Source organism: Lepisma saccharinum, chromosome 10 (genome assembly GCF_977018435.1).
Source record: "Lepisma saccharinum chromosome 10, izLepSacc3.1, whole genome shotgun sequence".
NCBI lineage: Eukaryota > Metazoa > Arthropoda > Insecta > Zygentoma > Lepismatidae > Lepisma > Lepisma saccharinum.
In genome coordinates this window covers 50,805,991-50,823,204 of record NC_139238.1, presented here as the reverse complement: position 1 = coordinate 50,823,204, position 17,214 = coordinate 50,805,991, and the positions used below count along the sequence as shown (strand labels likewise).

At 37.0% G+C, this 17,214-nt stretch overlaps 1 protein-coding gene across 3 annotated transcripts in view; it reads right to left on the bottom strand.

Moving 5' to 3' along the window:
• Positions 1–15,583, bottom strand: part of LOC145994348 (uncharacterized) — a 215,917-nt gene extending 200,334 nt beyond the window's left edge. For 2 of the 3 annotated variants that reach the window (XM_083130468.1, XM_083130470.1), the window contains exon 1: positions 15,458–15,583. The gene's annotated coding sequence lies outside the window, so the exon portion shown is untranslated. Of the gene's footprint in view, positions 1–4,939; positions 4,995–15,457 lie in introns of those variants that run through there. The other variant, XM_083130469.1, reaches the window with a different exon arrangement.
• Positions 15,584–17,214: the final 1,631 nt, after the last annotated feature.

Genomic DNA, 17,214 nt, shown 5'->3' with positions numbered 1-17,214 from the left:
ATGTTGTTGTTAGATTGTGTCAAAGTGTACCTCGTAATGTAAATTACAAAATATTCTTTGATAATTGGTTCACGAGTGTTCCACTACAAGTTTATCTCAAGAAGGAAGGCATCCTATCACTAGGAACAGTGCGTGCAAATCGTATTCCAAATTGCGACATTCCTACAGAATCTGAAATGAATCGAGAAGGACGGGGATCCACGAAGGAAAAAGTGGCTATAGTGGATGATGTCGAACTTTCAATTGTAACGTGGTACGACAACAAAGTCGTAAATACCTTGTCGACATATGCAGGGAGCAGACCAACAGGGGAGAAACGGAGATATTTCAGAAAAGAGAAGACCTACAAGATGGTTCCATGTCCATACTCTATCTCAGTTTATAACAGTTATATGGGGGGTGTTGATCTTCTGGACTCAATGCTTGGATACTACAGGATAAATATAAGGTCCAAGAAGTGGTACCATAAAATAATGTTTCACACATTCGATTTAGTTTGCGTCAACAGTTGGCTTCTTTGGAGGAGAAAAACAGGAGACGTGATGCCCCTGGTGGACTTCAAATTGTCAGTAGCAGATGCTTTGTGCAAGAGTAACAAGTCAGTTTCAAGGAAACGTGGGAGACCCAGCAATGAAGTTGAGAAGCAGTTGAATGAGAAGAAGAAAAAAGGCAAAACAGTTGCTGTCCCAATTCTTGACGTTAGGCTGGATGGCATGGGTCACTTCCCAATTTGGATGGAAGAGAGACAACGATGCAAATTTCCTCAGTGTGTCAGCAAATCTTTTATTGTGTGCCAAAAATGTAAAGTCAACTTGTGTCTAAACAAAGACAGAAATTGTCCTTCAGATTTCATACATAGTAGAATGCCCATAAGAAACAAGAACTCATTTCATTTATTTTTCGGCATCTAGAATCATGTAAGTGACTATGCAGGGATATTTTGAAATTCAAATAAGTAATGGTCATTGTAAGCACTTTAGTCAGTGCAGTAGATATTTAGGAAAATATCAAATGCTATTTTTTTTTTAGAAAGTGTCAAACAGAAATAGGTTGCAATATTGCCCTAATATTATTCACAATTTCAAATTCAGAGTTGAAATAATTAGCATACAAACAACAGAGACTAATCAAAATATTATAAAGAATAATATTTACAAAACATGTTATTTTACAGAGCATGTAATCACAATTACAATGTAAAAATATGCAATAAAAATTAGGTTTAACTGAAATCACATTTATAAGAATTTTTTCTCAAACATTTCTGTTTAGAAATAAGTATTTGTGTATATTTCACATTATTGTTGCATTCCATTATTGCCATTTAATCTAGTACAATACAGCAATAATATAATAATAATGCATAACTGAAAGATAAATGTAGACATTAGTGCATGATGTGACACATATGGCACCATTTATTTTATGTGTACATGGATGAAAGTTTACCTTACTGCATGTTGTGCCATTTATGGCACGCACTTAATTCTCCATGGCATGAAGTGCAAAATTTAAAATTCAAGTTTTATGTTGTATTTTAAGTTCTTGTGAAACGTTTATCACAACAAATGTTTTTTTTGCAATAAAACAAAAAATCATGCAGTAAGGGGATATGTCCAAAGGTATTACATATTTGATTTACAAAACAATACATGCATTGTTACTATTATTAACAAGCGCCGTTCGAAAAGCCCCCAGTTTCCCTTTTGTTACTATGTGATAAATTGAAGATAGATGGTTCTAACTTCTCATACTGCATCTTTTTAAACAATTTAAATTGTAAATCTAAGAATGAGAAAAAAAAACACCATTTTAAGTAACATGCGCCAATTAAGGTCCAAGGGGGAAGCGGGGCAAAGGCGCAAAGATCGAAATTTTCTGTAATTACGCAAAATATTCGAACCCCGTATTTTCTTTTTAAATGTATCGGCACGTGCATTACATAGCTTCATAGAGTGATCTTTTGTTGTGTTTCCTTCCGAATTTGGTCCATCCAGCGTCCATAGGGCAGACGTTAAAAGCGAAATTCCGGATATTGTCCCGAAGCTGGCAACACTGCCGATTTATGTCATATTATTATATTTATTCAAGAAGTATCAGTCTGATTTCAACGAAACTTTACACGGCTGTAGAAACGTACCACCGCTACATACTACATGTTTTTTTTTATTTACATCGGCCTGTTGACGGGATCACAGTCATAAAAAAATCAACTTTCTTGTTCTTCTTCTTCTTCCTTTAACACTACTTATTGGGAGGCACAATGTATAAATTTTAGCTCCGCTAAAGATCCCGCATTTAAAATGGTACCTGCAGTCATCAAAAGACAGGCGCGCGAGAGGTCCATCGTATAAAGGTTAACTGTTGTCTGCGTGCTGACACTATAGAGTAACGCATTGCAAATAGCCGATATAAATTAGAAACAAGTATTGTCAAACACACATTTTGAAATTCGTCGAATATTAAAAATCTGTGTACACTAGGAGCATAACATTTCCCCGTGCATGGAGGAGGTCACTGAATTCAGTGTAATGAGAGTACTGCGTTCGTTGAAGGGGCGAGGGTAATAATATATTTTCGTCCCTCCCACGAAAATCTCCATAGCTAGGACAACAATATGTCAAGAATGTCTGTGGTTTTTACAGTTTCTCATTTCCTTTAATTAGAATTTCCGGGATTGACACGGGTATCGAGGTAAAGGAGTACCAAAAGAGGAAATAATGTAAACATCATGACAGCCCTTGAAGTATTGCTACCCTAATATTAAGTAAGTCAGAAACCAATCCAGTAACGCATTTTCTGAACTTAGTAGCTTTAAGTAACAGCAAATCTGTCTTTCAAATTTACTTTTACGGTATCGATTGGGTTGATGCATAAGTTCGTAGCGTTTGTGTTTGGTATGGCAACACTGCGGTGTTAGAGTGCGCGTCAAATCTCCTGCATATGACAATAGCCAATAGTAGCGCACTGCAGCGGTGCCATATCGAAATCTCACACGGAAAAGAGACAGCGTGGTTGAGCGAAACGCCTTGTCACGGAACAAGGCAACGTCGCACATCCGTGATTCGCTGGTGGTGTTCAGCAATTATAATTTGGATTTACGAAGTAATTTCGTTTCTGGGTAATATTTACACCTCTGCCAAGTGTAAATTTTCTCTGTCGCATATTATTAAATATAATTTTTGTCAGTAATTTATTATTATTATTTAAATATGATAATCCGCTGACGTATCCCTGAAGACTTTGTATCGATTTACATGAGATTTCAAATTTAAAGAACGAATGGGGGCCTCGCATTCTAATCTCGCCCAGGGCTTCAAGATATGTTGCTACGCTACTATATTTAGAGTATTCAAATTCAAAGAAGCAAATTTATATCGGTTTATATGTAACCTAGAAGCACGCGATACAAAAATATTAACTCCACCATTCTGACGGCTACATGCCAAAATGAAATACAAGTTTTCTAGACAACTTCGATGTGCTCTATTCAATGATCAAATTAGAAGTGTCAACTTTGAGATATCGGCTTCTGTAAATAAGTTTTATCATTAAGCAGCTTTACTACATGTCCATGTTTTATGAACTGGAGAAATTCCAGCCTTTCAAAGCAATTTATTCAGTAGTTACAATTTGTTAAAGTTTGGGTCGAATTCATCACAATATTCGTATTTGCCGTGGCATTTGAAAACGTTACCTTCACAGCCCGGACACCACAATGGAATTACTCATGAATCTGAAACCTCGCAGGTCTCCATGTGGGATAGGTATGCACAACCATTAGAAGTTTCGAAAGAAATGAAGAGGGTCGAGCAGTGACAATATCTGAATTTGGGCACTTGACATGGATTTGGAATTACCCGAAAGCAAAATACAAGTTTCTGAAAATGATTCATGACTACTTTTCTAATATACCTTTAATGCAATATGATTTGGGAACTGTACATAAATATTTGAAAATATTTAAATGCAGAGAAATATTAAATATAACAAAGTAAAAGTTATTATTAATGTCTTACTTCAAATAACGTTTTCAATAGACATGTGGGTTCTAAATGCAGTGTGGTAAAAACCAATACATTAGATCAGTCCTGATATCTTCATCTCGAAACAAACTTGAAACAACCACTTGCAAATAATATTTTACGAGAAGAACATGACAAAATAAATAGACAACAGTCGTGGATGAAATAAAATTATTTTTGAGGAACACGAAGAAATTAACAAAATTGTTATGAGCATGAAATCTACATTTGTCAGTTAATGGTCACAAATTAGTCTGGACTTTGATTTCTGTCCACGTAGGAATTTAGCTCTGAAGCCTAAGTTGTTTGAAAAAGTTTATCCTTAATATAAAAGAAGGAACATCGTTTGAAATATGTGATAACAATAAATTTTGTTCATTTTAGTTCTAATTAACTAAAACCATATTCCCAGAAATGACTCCAGAACAATATTTGATAAAAAAAAGACATTACTTTAATTTAAGGGACAATGTGCTAATTTTGCTTTTATGGTATACTATACGATATTTATATTCGATAATTTTTTCGACCATTTACATGTGAATATAAAACACTTCAAATAACAAATATCTTGAGGGGATTGCGAAGTAATTTTGTTCAACATTAATTATACATTATTAAACAAATGCATTCAGCAATACCTCGCAATTAGTGGGGTAAAATTGGTCACAGCAAAATCACTAACATATTGAACTTAGTTTGAAAGCATCAAGTAAAATACTATCTCGAAGAGGCACTAATCTTCTCTAAGAATAATATATTTTATAACCACTAATTCATATTTGTTAATAAATGTTATGATTCATTGCAATGTTATTACACTAGAATTCAAAGTCATAGATGTGCATTGTTTCATAAAATGATGGGTCGAAAACGTAACTGATGAATCAGGTACTTATCGCTAGTGTACTCACTTTGAAGATGAATTCTGGGAAGGAATATTCAGGGTGACTCGTTCCGGGAAGTATTACGTGTCTTCTACGAAGTCTGTGTACTTTTCGCACGAAGAGCTTTCATGTACACAGATAAGAACAGGAGATATGATAAGATTAGTGCGTTGTATGTTTGATTAAGAATCGTGGAATCATCCTGTTCAGACGGTTTCTATGTTGGGAATATTTTTTTCCTCGTTCCTTGATAAATAGGAACAGGCTTTTAATGTACAGGCAACGCCAGGTGCGAGAGATAGTGACGAAGAACCTATCAGTTTATTGCATGAAAATCACCACCCAATGGTATATGAGGAATTGATAAGTTCTGTTAAGCCAGCGTTATCAGGAAAGCTCGTTACGTGGTAGGTACGAGAATATTCTGAACATTGTCATCATCCTTCCAATACATGCATCTCCTGTAAAGCTGGTAGGCATTTACTGAGGAAAGAAATTTCCACAAATGTCCAAGTTTCCTCGACGGATATCTAAGACGCAGGGTAATTTTGTTGTGTAGTATATATCGAGCTGTCTTTGACATAAGGTGTCAGAAAGGTAACAATCGCTGGAAATATATATTGCATTCGTATGAACCATCTTGAAAGGGGAGGGATTACTAATCGAGGTACTGGTGGGAGTTCTCATTCTTTCCAGTTGAATGTTTTAGGATTTATGGCAATCATTTCATGTGTTTCTTTAATTGGATGGTCGAAAGTGATATCCCTTTAAGTCATTGTGATTATTCTCATCAACAGCGTACAGAGATTTAATCTCTGCAAGAGTCTTATGTTGATTTTAGGAGAGCATATCTGAATTATTGCAAACCGCATCTCGTGAATCTTCATCTGAACAATCTCCAAAGGGAGGGCCATTCAAAACGTAAACACTAATCATGTAACGCTGAGTTACAAGGTTTTTCTTTTCTGGAAAGTTGCAGGTGTTATCCTAAGTATATTTTGCTGCTGAATTCCAACATTCAATCAGGTTTTCCGTGTCATGCTCTAATTTTGACAAAATGTTATATTTGAATGTTCCTCCCTAAAACAAATCCTCTTAAAAATAAAACTATGCTAATGTATATTGCATTCTTCTTTACTTGTAACCCATTCCCATAATTAACTGTATGTGCTGTAACATAAAATGTCAATATATCATTTATTGTTGCAATTAACAAACCCCACAAAAATATGACAGTTTGGAACTTTGTGAGGGAAAGATGGAAAGTTTCACACGGATTGTAATATTCTCCTACATATGGTTGATAACACTGTATAATATACAGAACATGTGACTGTCAACATCAAGTATCCATTGTGAAATAGAAGCATTTAATTCACATCATATTTATAAGTTTGAGGTTGTGACAGGTGAAGGTGTGAAGGTCTATTGTGATGTGTCTGCCGTTAATAGAAGCTTTTTAGTGACAGTATAAAAGTGCGGAAACTGTTACACGTTATTAATTTCTAGTGTTGAATAGAGTGTAGTCATTGTAAATAATACCAACGAAGTTTTCAATAATACAGAAACAATTGTTACGTATCTGTAAGAGTAGTTGTCAAGGGAAAACCCGCTAATATAACACAAGTTGTTAAATTAGCGTAAGAATTTACAGGCCCGAAATGGATGAAGACAAAACGTGGTCCCCACACACGCTGTAGGCCATGTGCTATATCTCCGAGAATGGTTAGCAGTACACATAAATGCCATTCGCTGTACCCATGTTGTGTCATGGGGTGGGGAAGGGTGTGGCGAGCAAGTTTTTATTATTTTTATTTTTAACCTTTAGACTCCCGAGCAGATTTACGAAAATACCCCCGTTCTCGCCCGGGCTTCTCGGCGGGAATTTTAAATTCGAACACTCTTTGGAGGAAAATTGTTATAACTCGGGCACTATGGGAGCAATATACTTCTGATAACTTTTGTGTTGCAGCTAAAACATCAGCGCATGCAACCGTGTACAATTCAGAACGCCGGACTGAGGAAGAGGGCTTGGGTGGCACGATCCTCGAATTTCAATGGAAGAAACATAAAAATCTGGAGTTTGCCGCCTCTTCTCCCGGAATTTTGGGGACAGGCCGCAAACTTTAGTATTCTTTTCAAAGAATGCATAGTTCACAAGAGAATGAAACATCTTTCATGTTCTTCAGTGCCATACAAGTTGAATAATAAGCCAAATTTTTTTTTTTTTTTTTTTTTTTTACGAAAAATAGATAATTTGCATTTTTTGAGGAATATTGTTATAACTCGGGCATTATTGGAGCAATGTACTTTGGATAAGTTTTGTTTTGCAGAAAAAGCACCAGAGCATGCAACCGTGTACATTTCAGAACGCCGAACCGAGGAACGGGGTTTGGGGGGCGTGACCCCCGATTTTCAATGGAAGAAAACCAACATAAAAATCAGGAGTTTGCACCCTCTTCTCCCGCTATTTTGGGAAGAAGTCGCAAACCTTAGTATTATTTTCAAAGAATGAACATTTCCAAAGAGAATGAAACATGTTTCATGTTCATGGGTGCCATACAAGGTTGAATAATGAGTCAAAATGTGAAACTCTGTGCGGAAATGTGACATGGATAAATTACGGAGGGGGGAGGTTGGTCATCAATGTGAATTTCCCAGGCTTGCTCGAGACCTGTGTCAGAGTTTCCACCCAAACATAAGAGTATGAAGGTCCAAAAAGCACATTAATTTCGTAATCAGCACCATGATACCATATGATATCATCGGGGCAGTACGACTTTACTCTGATGATACCATATGGTATCATCGGGGGAGTAAAGGTTAAGAATCCGAAGTAGAGACCTAAGAATGTACATACTTGAGTTAACCTTAGAAACTTTGTAATTACAATTACTAGCTCTGACAACAATAATATATAATATACTATTTTATTGAAACACCTTGTACCTAAGTACACCGAACTTTATGAGCTGGACAAAAAAATCTCTACATTGCAATTACATAATTATTATACATAATATTTTATCTGAAACTTTTGATTGAGAATTTGATTATCCTAAGCTGTTTAAGTACTACTTTTTCCCATAATCCTTTATGAGAGTTTAAATATCTTCTCACATGCTCACATGCGTTGGTTAAGCATTGTATAAGTGACACTACCCACAGTAATGCAGTATGAAGTAGCACACATATGCTACGTTACGTATGAGTAAGTCATTTACTAATCCTGATTAAACAAAACAGTCACATTTTGCAAGACAAATTTTCTTCAACTTCTTCTACTCGTCTTGAACGAAAGGAAAAGAACATTCAATGAAATAATTCATGGTCCCTTTAGTGTTAATATTATCCAGTTTCTCCTTATGTACTTGACACAGTGCCACAGAGTTAAGACGCTTTTGGGTCATCGTACTTTGTAAATAGTTCTTGAGGCGATGCAATGAAGAAACTACTTTCAGCCTCGCAAGAAAAATATAGCGTAAAAGCAAGCGTACTAGTATTTCTGCTTTAATTAAATAGTAGCAGTGGGCATTTTCTACTAGGCTACCCTAGGCTATAGCCTATGGGCATCTAATCCAGGAAGGGGCCGCACAAAAAATGAGACGCTGAAAAGGCACAAGTGACAAGGACCATGGATTATTGAAATTCTTTAAATTTGTAATAATAGCAAAATTAATAAACATGTCAAGTCTATTTACTTGCTTTCCATGAAAAAAGGCAGAAGGAATGGTTTCTATAGTTTACATAACATACAGCATTTTAATCCATACAAGTTTAAACTCAAGTCAATTTTTTACTCAGGTGTGTCTATATTTTAAAGTTTAAAAGTGTTATTTATACAGAGCATGCAATTAATGGAAGTAATGATGATGATGAAATGTCGGCAGGGCAAAAAGCAAACGATAGCCTAAGGTCCTAAATTTTATAAATTCCCTCCTGAATACTTGGCCTGACTGTGCACCATGGGGACTGTTCGGAACATGGAATATCTATAGCGTATCGTCTATGGACCTTTTAAGAAATAATAGTAATAATAAGAAATAAATGAGAATACTATTATAATAAATTAATAATATATATAATTCGTTATTCATTTTATTGTCCTAGTTGGATAATAGTTCAATGTAGATAATTAATGTTCCACCAAATTGTTATTTTACTGGTATTTCCACAAAATACTTTAAATCTCTGAGATAGGGACAGGATAAAGTTACTATAATGCCGTTTGCAGACGCGAAACCATGCCCCTTGTAGTTATATATCTCCATCACAGGCACGTACTGTACACATTTCGGGATGGATCCGAGCAAAGTGTTTTAAATGTGATAATGATAATAAAGTTAAAAATTAATAGGTTGATGAGATCTAATAAGCCAATTAAGTTTTGTATAAGAGTTTGCAAAACAAGTTACTATTCACATTTCTTGGATTTCAGCTTGAAATAGTCAAAAAGTGTTCCAGTTTTTCCTTTTTCCGTTCTCCTTTTTCAACTCTGAGCTCAACAACATCCATCCACCACAATTCACTGCTATGTACTGAACAAAGACGATCAATTCGTTTTCTCATTCCTTTCTTTTGTCTATTTCGAACGAAAGTGATAGCCAAAACATTCCAATTTTTTTCGCCTCAGAAGTTCATAAGGTGAGGTAACCAATGCATCAACAGATGCCGACAATGGAAGATAAAAGTAGCTTACATTCGTGTGGAAAACCTACTTAATTTTCAACGGACTGACTCAAGAACACGAGGACTACAGTATCCCATGCTTCTGTCTCTATTATTTTACCTTATCATAATATACAATGCGGTTTCCTTAATTAACTGTGTATTTGGAAAAATAAATACTGCGATAGAGTAAAATGCCCATTTCAGAGCAGAATCCTGCGTAATTTCACACAGAGTACTCAAATAATTTATGATATTTCCATCACGCAAGTAATATTTTGTTACAAAATGAAATTGTGTTGAAAGTTATACATTGGGCCCATTATAAGGAGGGCCCAACGGATATCTGTTGTGCCAGCCCCCCCCCCCCCCTGGTTTCAGCGAACCTGCTTACAGACCAGCTGAAGTGCACCAATAAACATTTCTTGCAGAAAAGATACCACGTTTGCCTTCAATTTTGATCACTTTGACTTGAGGTTATTCTCTTTGCTGTGTTTGCAAAGCAAGGATTCAGAAATGTGCATATTATTCGAATCCCAAAGAGTTTACCAAATATGCCACTCGATTTTTTACAAGTATCAGAAACACAGACAGAAAATTACTAGAAATCAGAAAAATTGATTACAAAGTTTTTATTGATAATTTAAGGAAATCATCCTACCACCCCCCTGATACTAGCACACACACGCGTTAGCTTACATTATACTTACACTAAAGATAAGGTCTTAAACTAACATTACACGGTCTAAGTACTGAGATTGACCACATAAAAAGCCAGGAGGGGATGAATGTGGAGCGCAGGTCGTAGTTTTTCCAGCAATGAAATAAACCTTACCACATTGTGCTAATTGCATAAAACGGGCTGCTATTCTCCTGGTATAAAAAAAAAATCAGTATAGTTCAGTACATACAAATATCGTTATAGAGCTTGAAAAGAAAATAATATATAACTTTACGTGACAAATAATTTTATTAACATATCAGTCTAATACATTTACTTTGTTATGACTGATAATATTGTTTTTACATTTTTGATACTAAAAAATGCTTTAAGTTTGTAGAGACAGCATCAAGCCAGCAACCTGCTGTGCAGTAGACCAAGACCAGCTGGAAATGGATTCTTAGGACGAAGTTCATTTGGTTAGCTCAATAGTTTCTTTCCTTGACATAATTGGAATTTGGCGGGAAGGTGAACTCCCTGGAGTTAGAGCACACTAGTCTTCTGTGGGTTCAGTCAGATTGGCGTCTCTACCCTTTGCGGTGCCGTTGATTGGTCGGACGAAGAACTTAACTAATAAGATGAAGATGAAGTGCAGAAACATGAATTTCTTCCTGACCCACTGGAGATTCTCCATGGTGCGATTGGTAGGATAAGCAGGGATAAACATAGCAGTTGCAACAAACAGTTAGGTCAGTCTAGAACAACACAACCCACCGACATGATATGGACGCCATAGTAACTAGTAACCAACAAACAGTTATGTTAGCACACGTTATGGATATTCACCGGCTGCGCGGAGCCGTTTACATCACTCTAACACTTTCACAAAGTGGGCGGTATTGCAAAGTTTACCCATGATTACTAGCCTAATCAGCCGGAGAACACAAGATTCTAAAATACCTCAGGGCTTGCGGGGTGTGTGTATAGGACCAACCAGGTGACCAGGATGCGGGTGACCCGTTACAAAGTGAGAAAAGGAAATTACATGAAATTAGAGATGTTTATTACTTATTTAACACAAATTCTCGAAATTTAACAAAATAAATACAAAAGGGCTTTTCTTCCTTTCAGTGATATCCGGGCTCTTCACTAACCCGGTGACAACAATATACATCTTTCTACAACAATTTTTAACGGGTTAGATCCTAAATAAACCTTTTTATCTCGGTTAGCCACCTAGATAAGCCAATCTCATATTACATTTAAACATGTTTATTTCAGTTAGGTTTCCAGACTTACTTGAAACGTTTGCCGTTCTCTCTTTCATGTGCATATGCTTAAAAGCTAAAAAGGGAAAGAAAAGAAACCGACCGGGGACTTCCCGGGGTTTGAACCTGGGAGTCGGTTCCTGAACTAAATAAAACTAGGTTAAATTAAAAATTAACCTTTTCCCCCTCTCCTACCTTCCGAACATATGCTTATTTAAGGAAAGGAAAAAACGGAGGGGAAAGGAAACCGACCAGGGGACTTCCCGGGGATTGAACCTGGGAGTCGGTTCCATCAAAAAATACAAAGCAAAAAGGGGGGAGGAAAGAAAAGAACCGGCCGGGGACTACCCTGGTGTTGAACCTGGGAACCGGAACTTTACTGGGCCACATCTATTACAGGTCTCTGGTCGGGGACCACCCGGGGTTTGATCCTGGGAACCAGAAACCTTGGGGGTGACCCAGCAGGGGGCTTCCCGAGGATTGCTCCTGGGAACCGGGTCATTAAGGGCTTCATCTTTTAAGGAGGGACCTGGCCGGGGGCTTCCCGGGTTTTGAACCTGGGAACCAAGTCCTCCATTGCTGCTACTGGGCTTCTCTGGCAAGTAGGCCGTTTCCTGGATGTCTGCCAGTTGACATCAGGGAGCCATAAAGAGACTCATTTTTCGGCCCGTGTGAGCTACTTATATAGGTAAAGCAGGTGGCGCTGATGTACCTAACTACGTCACAAATTTACACGTAGCAAATCTCATATATTTAAATATTGCAAACTGTGATAAACTAGATTACCCAAATCCTTACTGTTAAAAACCCTAAATGCCAGAAAATATACATGTCAAACAACACAGCTGATACTAAGCATTTACCAAACTTTTTAGACAACAATGAGCCTCGGCGGAGCGCAGAGCAGAAAAGATAACATGACAATGAACGATTATGCAGCATTTCAACAATCAGAAAAAAAAAGGAGTTATCAAATCTCCTCTGACAAAACCAAAACAGTGCGTTTAATGAAAAATATATTGTAACTGCGGGCACGTTACACAGTCAAGAAGTTCTTCATACACTGAAACATCTTTGCCATGCAAGTGATGATCCACACAATGATATCTGACATGAAATGGAGAAAAAAAAAGTAGAAGTAATTTGAGCCGATATGTGTTCTTCAACAACTTACATGCACTTCAACTGTACACATACCTACTTCTGGGGCATTACACCTGGAAGTGCCCATGAAGCTCAATTTTTCAAATTAAATGCAATGTGGTAACTTTATCCTATCTTTTGAGTGAATAATCTAAAATTGGCATTTGCATAAAATTTCAAAAAATTTCCATAATTAAGTTAGTAAGTAGAAGGTGTTATATATTGTTTTTTATTTTAACTTTTTCATTGACTTTTGTTTTCTATGTGACCCACACGTGACACCAAAATATAATTTCTCCTTTAACTGTTACATGTCCTCTTCATCTCCACTTGAACATTCAAAGGTCAATTAATTACCTTCTCCCTTTGTGTTAAATCATTATTTTCTATAATTTGACAATTCACAAAAAATAATATAAATTTCTAATTGAGTGAAGTGGCAGTGTTTCGTCTGTCCCACCTGTTAAAAAAAATGTACACTTAAAGCTAGCTATAAATCTGGGAAAGTATTTTAAGGGTAGGTATGCTTAATATGCGTTAAGTTTCATATTCCATTGCACAAAAACTGTAAGAAAAATGTTTCTTAACTCTCAGTAGAACAGTTACATTTTTATACAAAGGACCTCCCCAATGGCGCAGTGGTGGTGTTGACGCATTGTAATCAACGGGTTTCGGGTTCGATACCCGGTGGAGGCACATAGAGGTTCGGATCCCACTTTAATCTGTAGGTCCAGTCGTGATTAGCCTTAATGTGCAGTAAGTGGAGTTAAAACAACAAATCAATCAATCATTTAATATACAAAATGTTGTCCGCGTCTATCAACAGTTGCATTTGATGAAGGGATGCCTAGAAGAGAAATGGAGTGTGTTTCTCTGCACTATCATGGTGAACTAGAAAGAGACTGAATGCGTTATGCAGATTTTCACGACTGGGAGCAACTGCCCACCAAATATCTCTCCATCCAACGAGTAGCGCATGCAGTGAGCAGTCAATGAATTGTAATCTCAGTGGAGAAAATGAAAACTGCTGTGGTAGGGGCTTAGCTAATGAGGACGAGGCCGTGATAATGTTTGATGATGGTAGAAACAACCTTGAGTTCGACGTGTACCCGGAGTTCGCCAACAGACAAATTTTGAGAGCCCCACACTTCGAAGGTCGGATCGCACATTTCTCGACACATTGTGTTTGGTAAGCTATTGAAGAAAACTGAAAAGAAGCTGATTCCTTGCAATATCTACCACAATTTACAAGATATGTATGTAGTACAAAGTATTCTTCTCAAGTGAAACGCGGTGTCATATTGTGGTGTCATATTGCGGTGTCATTCCTGTGCATGAAGCCCCGTGCGACGAAGGCACATTTAGGGGATGTGGGTGTAGGGCCTCACATATTCTTGATCTCGGCTATTTTGGAGGTGATGTGATGAGCACCACGCTCCGACCGCTTTACCCAACACTTACTCTTTGATTTGTGGTTGGATGAGTCCCGGAGCTACTTTATGTAGGGACAAGGTCGGAAAAATTACGACCTTAGATCACTCACCCCTGAAATTGAAACCTTGTCTCCGGCATAGCAGTTCTACAGGCTAAACCACCGCGTTTCTTAAAATATACTCAGTAGCTTCCAGAGTCATGTCCTAAGTGATCTTCAATTCCGAGATTTGGATCAAAAGCTAGCTCTCTTCGTGGACAATCTCCTTACATTATTTTAAAAATATGTCCGTATTAAATTTCAATTTCCAGTGCCGCAGCCAGTCAAACTTAATAGTTTCCTGATGTTCTAAAATAAACACGTTCTAAATGCCCAGTCATAGACACACGTCACTAATAGTAATAAACTCTTTAAGTTCTTCACTGCAGTTCCTAAATGACTAGTGTCGCAGCCAAAGAACTCTACGAGGTTTGTAGATGAGCACCTTCAAATTGACCAGATATGTAGATAGAGTTCTCTCCCAGATATGTAGATAGAGTTCTCTCCCAATAATCTCCAGAGATTCTTTCTAAACACGTCTTATGCTAAAAGAGTTGTAGCAAGAACTATCCATTAAAAATATTTTCATGTTCTTCTGAGAACACTTCCTAAATGACCTAAATAGCCAGAGAAAGCTCTTTCTTTATTTATTGAGGTTCTTCTTTGTGCACGTCCTGAGTGACCAGAATCGGAGATAGAGCAACTTATTAAACATATCCTGAAGTTTATCTATTTAATGTTCAGGGTCGTAGAGCGATCTTCCTCTTAATAATCTCTACTGATCTTCACCTAAGACTTCTTAAGTGACGAGATTTGCAGCCAGAACTCTCTCTTAAAATGTCCTGAAGTTCTTCTGTTTAGACATCCCAAGTGACCGAAGTTGCAGCCAGAGCTCTCACTTTTGTAATATCACGAATTTATTCTGTGAACACTTCCTCAGTGACCAGAGTGTAACCATAATAATCTCCTTCGGATCTTCTGCGAACACTTCATAAACACAAAGAACGTTATTATGCAACCCTAGGAAAAATTTAAAGGAGATTGTCAAAAATTTCAATGGAAATCGAATCTGGCATCAATTGTTTACAATTGCGACAGATGAGCATTAATTACAGGTCGTAAATGAGTAGCACTGGCGTCGATAATAAAGGGAGCCAAGTCAACAATAAGAAATGTAATGAAAGTATGAAAAACGTAGCTGAATAGTATAAAGTAGAGAGAAAACTATATTGAAGAAGAGAAAGGAATTGAAGTAAAGTACATAGAAGGGACGTCAGAAAAGATAAGGGCACGGAAGAAAGGTGAAGTGAAGTGTGAAGTGTTCAGTTTCTTACCTTTCAAGCCCATCATGAAGGATGAAGTCTCGTGACTGTCCGCTAGAGATCCTCGTTCGCCGAGTAGCTACTGACAAATGAGGAATGACCCTCCTCGGAACCTCCTGTTTCCAGCGCTCACTGATAAGACACTAACTGCTCCAGCGATGCCTACAACAATGTAAATATCCGCTCTAGGAATTTGTCCTAGGAGAACAATAGCTGCATTCAAATACATTGCAGTGAATCATGATGGAACGTCTATTCAGATCCGCATAGCTTATTTATCGCACTGAAGCTAACAATGAGTGGCATGTTCTTTGGAATGCGACACCTGAAACTCACTGGCTAAGTCACAGGATATTTTCATGTTCTCGCTTCTTGCATTGGCACCAATAATATTCAAGTTATGTAACGGAGCATATCGCTATGAATAGAATTTATAATTCTTACAAAAATTCTATACGGGTTAATTTAGTTTTTTCTTTCTTATAGTGTATCATACCAGTACTTTGAGTTGACATTGCATTGAAAAAATAAACGGAAGTAAAAATGATGATTGAAAACGAAAGTAACACAATCATTTTAGAACCCGCGTTCGAATCCCGGCCTGGGCATGGATGTTTGTGAATATCCATTCATCAATTTTATCATATCATCATTCATCCCTATCTTCGCAAATTAGCTACGAGTGGCAAAAAATCGAAGTAAATTAAAGCAAATCAATCAATCATTCAAAATCTGATCAGCCGAATTTAGGCCAACCTCACATAAAGTCTTGTTCGTTGAGAGAGAACTCGAACTCGAATGTCAACGTCAACCCGTCTGGGAATTGGCACAATGCCTTTCAAGGTACAGAAAAGCAGAAGTGCCTTTTCATGTAAAATCAACAAGGTCCTCAACCTTACAGTTTTTGGTTGAATTGAAATTTGGCATACCGAAAGGGCTACTTAAGGACATTGGAGCAAGCAAGGTAATTTTTTTTCCAAGGGTGGCCAAAGGATGCATATTTTCCCCCATTATAGTGATTCCCCTCGAAAAACACTATTTTAGTCTGAAATTTTCATATTCCTTCAACGAATTTATAATCATTAACATAAATTACTGTGATTAAAATGAAATTATGTGTGAAATACATAATTTTTAGGTTAACATTCATTTTCCAGGGTCCTTCCCTTGCCCCCTAACGGACGTCCATGCTTGAGGTAGAAAAATATGCAGAGTTATAGATCTATATCCTTTGTATTTCTAAAATTACAGTTGTGCATAATATGAGATATTGACAATTTTTCCAACACCTTGTTAACTTTAAATTGCAATATTTCGGCAATCAGGGCGCTTATAGAAGTGATTCAGGGGCGTTGGAAGGGTCTTGAAGGGCTCCTTTAACACAAGATATTACGGGCCTATGCCAGGGAAAAATTACTGAAGGGAGTATAAGGAATTGCTGATAGCCATTTTCTGAAAACTAGAACTGGGGCATTCTATTGTCAGGGGTGGGACACACGGACTACATTATTTATATTAAAGTAACAATTCTACTGATAGTTAAGCAACGTTTTCCTTAACGTTTCTTGGCAATTAAATATAAAACTTAACACTGTTGATTAAACATAACTACCCTTACAATACCTTCCAGGTTTGTAGCTGTAAGTGAACAATTTTGTGTCACAGGTGGGACAGACGAAACACTGCCTCTTCACTTAATAAGAAATTTATTTTAATTTCTGTGAATTGTCAAATGATGGAATATAAATAAATTATGCCAAGGAGAGAAG